Below are 12,858 nucleotides of genomic sequence, written 5' to 3' on the forward strand. Positions count from 1 at the left end.
CATCAGAGAGATAGCAAAAACATTAGGTGTGGCCAATTCAACTGTTTGGAGCATTCTTAAAAAGAAAGAATGCACCGGAGAGCTCAGCAACACCAAAAGAACCGGAAGACCATGGAAAACAACTGTGGTGGATGACAGAAGAATTATTTCCCTGGTGAAGAAAAACCCCTTCACAACAGTTGGCCAAATCAAGAACACTCTCCAGGAGGTAGGTGTATATGTGTCAAAGTCAATAATCAAGAGAAGACTTCACAAGAGTGAATATAGTGGGTTCACCACAAGATGTAAACCATTGGTGAGCCACAAAAACAGGAAGACCAGATTAGAGTTTGCCAAACAACATCTAAAAAAGCCATTATACTTCTGGAACAACATCCTATGGACAGATGAGACGAAGATCAACTTGTACCAGAGTGATGGGAAGAGAAGAGTATGTAGAAGGAAAGGAACTGCTCATGATCCAAAACATACCACCTCATCAGTGAACCATGGTGATGGTAGTGTCATGGCGTGGGCATGTATGGCTGCCAATGGAACTGAGGGCCTGATTCAGACCCGCTTGTAAGCGGCCGCTCGTTCGCTCTGAGCAATGTTCGCACATCTGCGCTTGCGTATGGGTTTTAGTACGCATGCGCGAACCAGTCAGTGCGGTCAAAAATCGTGTGCTCGCTAAATAGCGAATGCCTGCTAATTTGAGTGACAGGATGAGGCGTTTGTGGGTGGTAACAGGGGAAGGTGCTTGAAAACGGGGAGTGGAGATCCGAACGCATGTGTGCCAAACGGTTAAAACGGGCGTTTTAAGGGTGTGCATAATTAACAAAGCAGCGTCATCGACCACGTCAGTTGGGTGTCTTTTAGCCAGAACTGCTCGCATAATTGCGGTAGGAAAATGCAACCACAAGAATAGCGAGCAGTTCATACGCCTTTCGATGTACTCAATTAATCTAATAAATAGCGGAGATGACATATGATGCGAGCGGCCAGGGGGCGTTTTTTACAAAATTACGACCGCATGTTTTGTACGCTCGTTCAGACTTAGAGGCGTCAACAGACCGCAAAGAGCGAGCGGTCAATATAAATAGCCAGCCCCTTTTTCTGAACAAGCGAGCGCAAATATCGTCCGTCTCTGAATGAGGTCCTTGTTCCCTTGTATTTATTGATGATGTGACTGCTGACAAAAGCAGCAGAATGAATTCTGAAGTGTTTCGGGCAATATTATATGCTCATATTCAGTCAAATGCTTCAGAACTCATTGGACGGCGCTTCACAGTGCAGATGGACAATGACCCGAAGCATACTGCAAAAGCAACCAAAGAGTTTTTTATGGCTAAAAAGTGGAATGTTATGCAATGGCCAAGTCAATCCCCTGACCTGAATCTGATTAAGCATGCATTTCACTTGATGAAGACAAAACTGAAGGGAAAATGCCCAAAAAACAAGAAGGAACTGAAGACATTTGCAGTAGAGGCCTGGCAGAGCATCACCAGGGATGAAACCCAGCGTCTGGTGATGTCTATGCGTTCCAGACTTCAGGCTGTAATTGCCTGCAAAGGTTTTGCAACAAAGTATTAAAAAGTGAAAGTTAGATTTAGGATTGTTTAGTTTGTCCCATTACTTTTGGCCCCTTAAAAAGTGGGAGGCACATATAGAAACCGTTGTAATTCCTACACCGTTCACCTGATTTGGATGTAATTACCCTCAAATTAAATCTGAATGTCTGCAGTTAAAGCACATCTTGTTTGTTTCATTTCAAAGCCATTGTGGTGGTGCATAGAGGCCAAAATATGAAAATTCTGTCAATGTCCCAATATTTATGCACCTGACTGTATATATATATACACAGACAGTATCTATATATATCTCCATATATATATACCCATATATATATATATATATATATATATATATCCTAAACCTAACCCTCCTGGGGGTGCCTAACCCTAACCTCCCCACATAGTGTCTAATTCCCATCTTCCCCTAGCCTAACCGTCCCCAGGGGGTGCCTAACCCTAGTACCCCTTATACACATTATGCCACACAATATTAGTGCCCCTTATAACACATTATGCCATGCAGTAGTAGTGCTCTTTATAACACATTATGCCACACAGTAATGCCCCTTATACATATTATGCCACACGCAATAATGCCCTTTACAAGTGATGCCACACAGTAATACCCTCTACAAAATTTGCAGTACAAATTATGCCACCCAATATTAATGCCCCTTACACATTATGCCACATAGTAATGCCCATTACAACATTATGCCCCACAGTAAAGCCCCCCCTGCAGCCTCTTACCTCCCCATTGTGTCCCTTTAGCAGCCTCAGTCACATGATAAGAGATGACATGAGAGGAGATTCATCTCCTGTGTATTTGGTGCCCTGCCTGGCAGACATCCATGCAGAGACAGCAGCACCACGCAGCCATTTCAAATCTGACACTGTCCGTGAACCAATCAGGAGCTGCCGCATCACTAACAAATCCCTGCACTACTCCCAGCATAACTGAAACCCCCTACTACTCCCAGCATCACTAACCAACCCCCCCACTACTCCCAGCATCACTAACCAGCCCCCCCACTACTCCCAGCATCACTAACCAACCCCCTACTACTCCCAACATCACTAACCAACCCCCCACTACTCCCAGCATCACTAACCAGCCCCCCACTACTCCCAGCATCACTAATCAGCCCCCCCACTACTCCCAGCATCACTAATCAGCCCCCCCACTACTCCTCGCATCACTAACCAGCCCCCCACTACTCCCAGCATCACTGAAACCCCCTCACTACTCCCAGCATCACTAATCAACCCCCTACTACTCCCAGCATCACTAACCAACCCCCCCACTACTCCCAGCATCACTAACCAGCCCCCCCCACTACTCCCAGCATCACTAATCAGCCCCCCCACTACTCCTCGCATCACTAACCAGCCCCCCACTACTCCCAGCATCACTAACCAGCCCCCCCACTACTTCCAGCATCACTAACAACCCCCCCACTACTCCCAGCATCACTAACCAGCCCCCCCGCTACTCCCAGCATCACTAACATACCTCCCTCCATTACTCTCTGCACCACTAACAACCCCCATTCACGACTCCCTGCTCCACTGTCAAACCCCCCCCAATCCCTGCATCACTTACAAAATCCCTTCAAAAAATATTCCTACCTTTGAGTAAACAGCCTCCGTCGCTGTTTCTTTGATCAGGAGGCAGGAGCCAATGAGGACGTAAGACGTGCACTGTGCACAAAGCCCCCCCGGCTCCTCTTCGCACCTGCCGTCGGAGCGTGATGTGACATCATGAAGTCACCTTCATGCTCCTAACATGACCGGCCATCCGCTGCGCTGCCCAATCGTAGAGCTCCGATCGAGGCAGCGCGCTGGGAGAGAGGGAGGGTAGCAGCGCCGGGGTTGACAGCGCGGTAGGTGGGGGCAGCGGCTAGCAGGGGGGGAGACAGCGGCAGAGCCCTGGAATTCCCCAAGGGCATTCCAGTCGCCCCTAGGCATTTGCTTAAAATGCCTATGCCTAGGGCCGGCTCTGCATGTCAACATTCTAATGTCAACATGGTCACCTTAGACCTTCTGTCCGGATTACCCTGTGAGAGCGATGGAAGCTGCCTGCAATATACTATAGTGTAGACAAGGAACAGGGCTCTGTAAAGGGAATTGGAGGAAGAGTTGGGGGAGAAGTTAGAAGATGTGTGTACAAGGTGTGTAATATTATGTGTGTTAGTATATAAATCATATGTATGGTAACAAATACATCAAAACAAAATAGGCAAACTCAAATTAATTATATTGGAGAAGAAAGGAGGTGCGGTGGAAATAACTGTGCTGGGTGAAGACATTATTAAAATAAGACCGTCATCCAAAATTAAAGCTGACTGCTTTACATGCATGTTGCAGTTCCCTGCAAAATGAATAAAAATTAAAGAAAACAATAACTTGATACATTATTTTAAACAATATTTAAAACTACAGAATAGGAAAACTTAAAAAAAATAAATGAACAAATGTTGTATTTATCTGTCCTTCCTCCAGCATCTTACTACAGGTGTCAATGTGAACATTCCCGGGGCATAAATACTTCTTACTGCAGTGATAAAACTGCAAGAACAAGGGGTCTGCTTACAACCTAGGCCTAGGGTGTGAATAACTGAATATAGACAAACACAAAGGCCTGCTGGGAGGAAATCATGCGTTGCCAGTGTTAAGTCACAAATCTAGGCGTATCAAAAGGGAAGGGTGTGTACAGTTTATTTACGGTCTTGTCCCATTAACCTTTATATGCATATATTTTGTATTACTGAATGCCAGGCATGTTATACTGTAGCTATCTCATTCATTATATGTAATACTGTCCTGTAAGACAACTTTTCACAAATACATATCTCTCGTTCTTGTGTCTGTGTCCACACTCACACACAGTTTAATGGCCCTGTGGTTTTGCCAATATTCTGGACATAAAAATATAGAAACACTCAAAAAACATAAAAGTTAAGCTTTGGAAAGGCATCCGAATACTTGCATAAGCTTGAGGAAAGATAAGCACCCTGTTTGTTAAGGAATATTGCTAGTTTCATTAAGGGGTTATGGGAGGAAAGGGGCGTAGCTGGGAGGTTGTCAATCAAAAGGATAGTCTATGGCAGATAGTTAAGGGGTAGGGCCTCTACTAGTCTTATAAATAACCTGGTTAAGGAGCCATCTTCCTCTTTCCAGTTTTCAACCCCACGCACCCACCCGACTAACCTGGTTTGTACGCAATTTCTTATTTCCGTTGGACTGTGCAATTTTCATGGTGCAGCCCGGCGGGAAGCAATGCTCCTAGGTGGCCCATTATGGCATAAGAGTGCCTGAGTACAGGGGCATAGCGAGGGTGGCTCCAGTGGAGCTCCTGCTCCAGGACTCTGCTCCATCCAGGGTGCCAGGGATCAGCCATCAGACGGAGATTGGGTCACCTGCTGCTGAGCGGAGCCTAAAGCACATAAAAGATCAGTGCCTCCAGACAGGAAGCGTGGTGTGGGCAGAGTGGCACTTGTGGCTCTGCCCACACCACGTCCCTAGTAGGGAGGCACTGATCTCTTTACGTGCATCAGGCTCTGCTTAGTAGCAGGTGATCTGCCCCCTGTCTGATGGCTGATCTCTGGCGCCCTGCAACAGTGAGAGGGGGAAGGAGATCTGGGTAAGGTCGGCTACTGTGTGTATGAAGGGAGGGGACGGAAGCAATGTTAAGGGAAACAGCTGTATGTGTATGAGTGTGTGAGGAGGGGAGATCTTTGTGAGGGAGGGATCTGTGTGTATGTTAAGGGGGGGATCTGAATGAGGGGGAAGAGAGCTGTTTGTAGGGATCTCAGTGACTGGGGAAAGCTGTGTGTGTGAGGGGAGGAGAGCTGAGGGAGGGGGAGAGCCGTGGGGGTTTTCTGAGTGAGGGGGAGATGATCTGAGTGAGGGGGAGCACTGTGTGTGTGAGGGGGGAGGGCTGTGTAAGGGGAGATGAGCTGAGTGAGGAGGGAGCGTTGTGTGTGTTTGAGGGGAGGAGAGCTGAGTAAGGGGGAAGAGCTGTGTGTGTGGGGGGGATATGTGTGGGGAGGGGAGAGCTTTGCTAGAGGGTACATGCTGGACATGCCCCCTACCTGGCACACTTGGAGGGGTTGGCGCGCTAGAGCACACATGCTCCGGGCGCATTGGCCACACACTACACCCCTGCCTGGGTAGCATTTTCCCTTTGATAGCGGCAAGTTGGTCATTACCTTAAAGGGGAACCTGGCCTCCATCTCAGGGAGGGGCCAAGGCTGTGCTGACTATGGGGGGATGGATCTGCCTCAGGCCAGTTTGCGTTGGGCGAGGATCTGACCCCTTTTTATTCAGTCAAATATAATTTTTGGGCTGTGGCCTCGAAGCACTGCTTTCTTACTGCCACCAAACTTTCAATTACAATTACAATCTGATCATTACATTTTGTCTGTGTCCTCTTTTAATTCCACAGAAATGTCCGAGTGGCTATTTCTAGTTAGTTGTTAAGTTACGTAGCAAAATGTAAGAGTAAAACAATGGGTGACTTAAAACAGGAAAACCAGACGAAATCTATACAATCCATAAAGGAAAGCTAAACACAAACACCACCTATACATTTCATACAATGTAATGTTCAGCACTAAACTGATCACAAAAGCAACAAAATTGGCAGTGGTCTGATATTACTGCGTGTGAGCTTAGTAATGATCCAAAGTCCCCTATTTACTACAATCCAAATTTCAAATGCGGGTTGTAGTGTGATAATTTCACCTAAATTTGCATTGTGAATTTATAAACTATGAGAAGAATGTATCAGCATTGCAAGAAAGTTCTATCCCTGTGAACCATCACAGCACAATTCTCACTCTATTTTTTGCAAATAATACATTGAGAGTGTCTCCGTGCATGTGACGACGCCAGCTAGCGCTACCCCCCTCATTCCCCCCCTCTCCCACAGCTGACACTTACATTGGTGATCGGTGAGCTCTCTCCTCTGGTCATCTGGTCTCCGGGGTCCTGGTCTATGACACCAGTCAGTTTTGGGGAAATGCAGGCGGCATTTCCATTGTGGGTTGTGTATCTCAATAGGCTCTCTTAATTGAGATCATATGGGTAAATGTCTCTTTCCCAAAGAGTGGTGTCACTTGAGTCGATGACAACCAGTATGACAAATTGGCACCCTGTTGCGCCCCAGAGACAGGTACGTCCGATAAAAGGGCATAGCTTCGCAAAGTGGCATGGCCTTGCAGTACACCCCTGGTTTCATCACTCTGGGGGCATGCCCAGCACTCCCGGAGATGCCGGGCTGCCCCAAAATACTCTCTACGAACTGCCGGCTCCTCCTCACACCGGTTCCCGGTCACTGAGGAGGAGACGCCATTTTGCTGTCGTCCCCTCGGAGGGTGACAACAGGTGCGGTTCGCACCCCCATAGTGACACCACTGTTCCCAAATAATTGTTGCAGCTATTTATAAATAAGTAATTCAGACTTGAGCCTTAGAGATGCGCTACATGTATATTATTCCTGTGCAGGTGATTTCTATACCATTTTTCCTGGAGCACCATTTATTAGCTACAGTATTAGTTGTTTTATTACATTTCGTTCCTAACTTGGGGAAATTATTTTATCCTTCAGGTGTCCCATCCATCTCTCTACCTATGCATTCCTCAGGCACTGCTTGTCATGTCTTATGAGTTATCATGCTCCAGAATGACTTCTTTGCACCCATTATAAATTGAATCATAAGGCTGCTTTAATTGTTTACTAATGGTGAGAGTTACTGACGTGGTTAACCACCTTCTAAGCGTAATTAAGCTGCCAGGACAAATTGTGTGGTAAAGTCATTGCAAATGTAAATGCATTGCAAAAGACTACGTGTTTAGCTTGCAGAAAAGAATGCACAGAGAGATATACTTTACTGTTTCAAGGGCATGTTTAGTGCACTGCCGAGATGTTGTGTCTAGGAGTGGCTTCTCGTATACACTGCATGAGTAGGAGTGCTATGCCACATTTCAATCTATGGCCTTTACAGCCTCCCAGAGCAAAGGTTGCTTTCAAATCCCCATCTAGTGACTTGGCTTACTTTGCTCTGTGTAGCAGTTGCTAGGTCCTGCTCAGGCAACAAAGAAAAACATAGTAAATTGCCATGATAACACAGTTTTATTGGCAGAGCTTGTAGTTTTCATTCAGAATTGAGTCTGGCAGTTGTGTAAGTAGTCATGAAAATCTCCAGATAAAATAAATGTGGTTATATATGTCATACTTGCCTAGTCTCCCAGAACAGCCGGGAGGCTCTCGAAAATTGGGTGCTGCTACTGGCCACCGGAAAGAGTGGGCAAGTCTCCCACCCGCCCGCACCGCCCGCAGTCACCGACTTACCAAGCACAAGTTGGCGGTCCAGGGGGCGAAGACACGATTCACGCTGAATCACTTCATTGTAGCACTACCCCTGTTTTACAATGCCTGTGCTCTCTTCAATGTATAGCTGGGGACCAAATGGCACGATCTCGCCACCATGTCTCCGCACTGCCCACCTATGACACTGCCATTCTTCCTGCTGTACCGACCTGGCTGCCCCCTCCTGGATGGGGAAGCTAGAAAGTCAGCAAGTACAGATTAAGCCTCATGTGGTTATTGATGTTAGAGAGCAGTGCACCTTCGGCACTGTCTCCTTCTGTGCATACATGCTGGCATTAGAAACTAGAGACTGCAGAGAGGTCTGCCCTCAAACCTGATGTGCTACTGCAGCCTGTTACATTATCTGGTAAACTACTGTTGCTACTAATACCAGAGACTGAATGAGACCAGGGATATAGATAAATTGGAACACTTGAATTGTCTGACTGACAGTGCATTTCCCCTAAGTGGGATCGAGAATACTGCACCTCTAATGCTCACCTCCGTCCTGTCAGTTTGATGTAGGATTGTGGAGATTGAATGTGACTAGTGACTTCCCGTGAACTGGAATACGCACATTGCTAGACAGCGCCTTTTCCCAAAATGGGTTTGATGGCAGTGCACCTCCGTTGACATCTTCTGTGCTGCCAGATTGATGTCGGTTTGCGAGTAAGTTGGAACACAGACACCACCCGATTGCACTCTTTTCCGGAGTAGGACACTGCACTACTTTACTGATAATACCAGCATCAGCGCTGGGAGAGACACTGTTATATTAAATTTCTCTGCAGAGTTTGATCAAATCAAGTACACACTGCTGATCACATCCAACGGCATCGTTCGGTTTACCATAATACAATTACAGACTATAAAAAGGGACTACATCCTATCAAAAAACATTTATTTAGAAGTCAGCCAATATAATATCTTCAGTGGACTAAGTTTATACACCTCAACCACCGGATATAATCATCAGACCTAATGAGGCTAAATTCACTAAACTTCTGTGTGATCTCTGGTATCTTATTGCTAACTACAGTTGTAGCTAATATTGATTCTACTCAAATAGCAACTTTATTATCATTCCGTGTTAAGATTGTAGCATGTGTATGGAGTTCTAAGATTTAGAATACCACAAAGTGTCTAAGAGCAATGCTTTGCTATACAAGCATTCCTTTTTAAATTGTGATTTATGATATATGCATTTTTAATATTATATGTGAATAATAAATGAGGAGAAATCCTGTTTAATGCTAAACACCTATACGGCTCTTGCTAGTTTTTTTTAAGGTTTCTATAAGGTTTGCAATTTTTTTCAAAATTTTTTTTGTTCAACATAATTGTGTAGACTTATTAGAGCCACTTCTGTGTTTTTTATTGTGTTTAGGTACAAAAGGTCGACAGGGTCAAAAAAGGTCAACATTGAAATGATCTACACAATTTTTTTTTTCTAACCATAAACTTCACCCTAACCCTCCTCTTGGTGCTTAACCCTAACCCTCCCTCCTTGTGACTAATTGATAAAGCCCTCATATGCCAGGGCGAAACGCGTAGGTGGACCCCCATACTGACAGCACTTAGATCTGAGATGAAGACACTGGAGTTTCTTGTCAACACAAGCTTAACAGAGGAAGCATGGCGCACACATTAGTACCACGGTTTATGCAGCTGACCCCTGTGGACTTATATGGCTGGATCAGGCTGGAGCATATGGGAGCTAAACAGGGCTGCATCAATCGGGCTATATTCCAGAGTCACTCCATTGACAAGGTATATCCAGAGTGGCCAGAGTTTGTGACACCGTTTGAGCTATTTATTCACTCCCACTACGGTCTTTCCTTTGCTTGAGACTGTTAGACCATATGTGATTTTTACAAAGCATCCCTTACGGATTACCCTATTGATGCAAACTCAAATGGATGAACATTATGCACTATTCTACTAAAGGAAAATACTAACTTTTTTCCAGCAATTAAGTGTTCTTATGGGACATTTCTTCATAAAATTTACTGATTTTTTTTATATTTTATAGATCGCCTCTTTGATCTGAGAATTACAGTTTATTATTAGTAATATTCCTAACAATATACATTGAAGTGTACGGTTGTATATTTGTATGTTTATTCTCATTATTATATGTGATTAAATCATTATTACTGGTATAATGGACTGTTTTATGATTTTATGCCATTTCACAACCTGGTTCCAATAATTAGCACAGTCCTACTTTGTTATTTAATTTGTCTTCTTTACACACACCTTGTAATTATGGACCTGCAGCTGGTCTGATAGTTAAGAGTTTTTCTCGTCAGGTTTGGTTACATAGTTGAATAATTGCAAGAGCCATATTAGTGCCGAGGTCATTTGTTTTGTGCTTATGTAAATTCACACTAAACCTTCTGTGTGTTTTCTCTGGTTATCTTATTGTTAGATACAATTGCAGCTAATATTGATTCTACTCAAATAGCAACTTTGTTATTATTCTGTTAAGATTGTAGCATGTGTATGGAGTTCTAAGATTTAGAATACCGCAAAGTGTCTAAAAGCAATGCTTTGCTATAGAAGCATTCCTTTTTAAATTGTGATTTATGATATATGCATTTTTAATATTATATGTAAATAATAAATGAGGAAAAATCCTGTTTAATGCAACTCTTGCTATATTTTCTAAGGTTTCTATAAGGCTTGCATTTTTTACAACATTTTTTGTTCAACATAATTGTGTAGTCTTATTAGCGCCACTTGTGTCTTTTTCATTGTGTTTAAGTACAAAAGGTCAACATTAAAATGATCGACACTAAAATGGTCAACGTGTTTTTTTTTCTAACCATAAACTTCACCCTAACCCTCCCCTTGGTGCCTAACCCTAACCCTCCCTCCTGGTGCCTAACCCTAACCGTCCTTCCTAGTGCCTAACCCTCCGGTATGTGCCTAACCCTATCCATCGGGGTAACTAACTGTCCCTCCTAGAGCTTAACCATAACCCCCTGGTAAGTGATTAACCCAAGCAAACAAAAGAAACCACACGTCGACCATTTTTTTGTGGCCAGCATTTCAATGTCATCCAACATCACATCAGCCTTTCAGTGAGCTCACTGGCAGATTGGCTATATACATGATTTTACCTTCAGACAGCATTACTAACATGTATGGATTTGGATGTCCTTTATCTTATGGTTCAGTGCCAAAATGTGTGTCTCCAGATCATTAAGTTGATTTTTATTTTTGATAAACTGACTTTTTCTGACATATTTTTCTATCACTTTGTAGATTACAAGATCATATTGGCTATAGTCAGGAGCACATTTACAATTGTACTGTCCCAGACATTATGAGTAATTATACCCTACTATATTAGGTGTACAGCCTATGTTCAACACCAGGGGCGCTGAGAGTGGGGGGAGCAGGTACTAATTACCCAGGGATGGTCCGCCGCCGTCCACCCTCCTTCTTACCTGACGCTCTCCCCAGTGCTGAGCAGCAGTAGTCTCCTCTGCCTGCATGGGGAGGAGTGATCAGACTGACTGCCCCCCGCCCACCTGGATTTGCCCCTGGTGGAGGTTCTTACAGTGGCCCTGTTGAACCTGCCACAATGCTGCAATTATTTTTTTCAGTTTTTTTCCCCTAAGGGGGGCCTAGCCCTAAGTCCCCCCCTGGTGCCCTAAACCTAACACCCCCCCCCCCCCGCAGCTGTCCGCTTGTGGCACCCGCTGTCGGAAAAATGACAGGCATCTATATTTAGATGCCTGTCATTTAACCCTTGCCGGGATAAAGCAATGGGGAAACCGGCTGTTGGGATTAAGACAGCCGGTTTCCCGATTGCAAACCTGTTCAACACCCCTGTGTTGCGGAATATAGGTGGCTTGCCAAGTAGCAAAAAGTAAATTATCTATAATATACTATCCCCCCTGGTAAATACTACCCTGATTATGCTTACTTCTTTTTTTTTTATTTGCCCTTTATTGGCAGATAGACACGGGCCTAAACTTTTGTGCCATATATCTTCAGGGCATAGTAATGGTGAACACATGCCTGGAGCTTAATGAGACTCTCAGCAGGTTCCTGACCACTCAGTCATTTCTGACCAGCAGTTTAGGTTTCCTGTGGGGATTTAGGGTTAGGCACCCCCCCAGGAGGTTAGCTTAAGGCTAGGTGAAGGGGGGGTTAGGCACCCCTGGGGGGAGGTTAGGGTTAGGCACCCCCCAGGAGACTTAGGTGTAGGCAGCGGGGAAGGGGGGGTTAGGTTTAGGCACTTAGGGTTAGGCACTTGGGGGGGAGGTTAGGGTTAGGCACCCCTAAGGAAGGGTTAGGGTTAGGGGGTAGAATTAGGTTAGTTAGTACTTACCTTAGGACGATCAGGATTTCCTCCTCTGTCGGGCTGCCGCTGTCGGGATTTGATCCGCTGGCCATGTGGCCGGCAGTAAATCATACTGTTCCCGTATCTATTAGTATAATCTATTGGTGGAACCTGTGTGCTTTGTGTGTCAGCAGATTGTGAGATAGATGGTCAGTCTAGACAGATGTCTTTAAGCAGAATGCTAGGTTAATTAGGAGCAGCAGTATACACAGGGTTAACAGTGGTGATACAGCGGTATACACTGTAAGCGGTATGCACAGGGTGGTCACAGTGGCTATAACAGCGGTAATAGCAGTGGTCACTTGAGGAGCAAAGCACTGTACATCTGTGCAGTACTGTGGCACGCTAATACCCCTATTCCACTAAAATGACGGATACGCCTGGGTTATTGAGCACGGTTTCAAACGGTGTCACTGCTGTTCACACCACAGGCTGAACCTGGGTTATTGCCGGGTCATCCCTTTGCAGGCGCTGGGAGATTACATCATCTCCAAGCTCCAGTGATCAGGTTCTCCGCTACTTTTAGCATTCACACCGCCGCCTCCCCAGGTCAGTGTTGGGTTCAACCCTGGTAG

This window comes from Taudactylus pleione, unplaced genomic scaffold (assembly GCF_031769625.1).
Source record: "Taudactylus pleione unplaced genomic scaffold, aTauple2 ptg000089l, whole genome shotgun sequence".
In the NCBI taxonomy this organism is placed as follows: domain Eukaryota; kingdom Metazoa; phylum Chordata; class Amphibia; order Anura; family Myobatrachidae; genus Taudactylus; species Taudactylus pleione.